This window comes from Meriones unguiculatus, chromosome 7 (genome assembly GCF_030254825.1).
Source record: "Meriones unguiculatus strain TT.TT164.6M chromosome 7, Bangor_MerUng_6.1, whole genome shotgun sequence".
Lineage (NCBI taxonomy): Eukaryota > Metazoa > Chordata > Mammalia > Rodentia > Muridae > Meriones > Meriones unguiculatus.
Genome location: NC_083355.1, coordinates 59864051 through 59864641, shown reverse-complemented (window position 1 = coordinate 59864641; position 591 = coordinate 59864051). Strand labels below are relative to the sequence as shown.

General features: G+C 50.3%; 1 non-coding gene across 1 annotated transcript; it reads left to right on the top strand.

Annotated features, from left to right (window-relative positions):
- LOC132655629 (U1 spliceosomal RNA) lies at positions 1-164 on the top strand. The gene has a single exon (XR_009593420.1). It is a non-coding gene; the product is annotated as a U1 spliceosomal RNA (small nuclear RNA).
- The last annotated feature ends 427 nt before the right edge of the window (positions 165-591 follow it).

The window sequence follows — 591 nt, the reverse complement described above, 5'->3', positions numbered from 1 at the left end:
ATACTTACCTGGCAGGGGAGATACCATGATCACGAAGGTGGTTTTCCCAGGGCGAGGCTTATCCATTGCACTCCGGATGTGCTGACCCCTGCGATTTCCCCAAATGCGGGAAACTCGACTGCATAATTTGTGGTAGTGGGGGACTGCGTTCGCGCTCTCCCCTGGTTTGATTTGTTTAACAGTAGAAGTTTTCTGAGACAAAAATCCTATTACGTCAGCACTATGTCACTAGGGGAAGAGTCTCCACTCCAGTACATATTGCCCTGTGTTAATATTTGCCGAGCAGCGGTGTAACCCCAGCACTCAGGGGAGGCCTGATCTCTGTGAGTTCTAAGACAGCCAGAGCTATGCACAGGAACGTTCTCTGGGAAAACAGAGCAAAAAGATTAAACTTTTACACTGGATTTGTGTTTCGGTTTTTCTGCAACACTTGAATGCTGTGGTTACTGCCGAGAATAAGGAACTGTGAGCGCTCAGCTGCAGGTCAATGGTCTCCATCTGCGCCAAGGAACTCGGGAGAGGGCCAGGCTCCCCTGAGAACTGTCAGTGAGAGGACAGCTGAGAAATTCTGTCTGGTGGACAGCACACGGC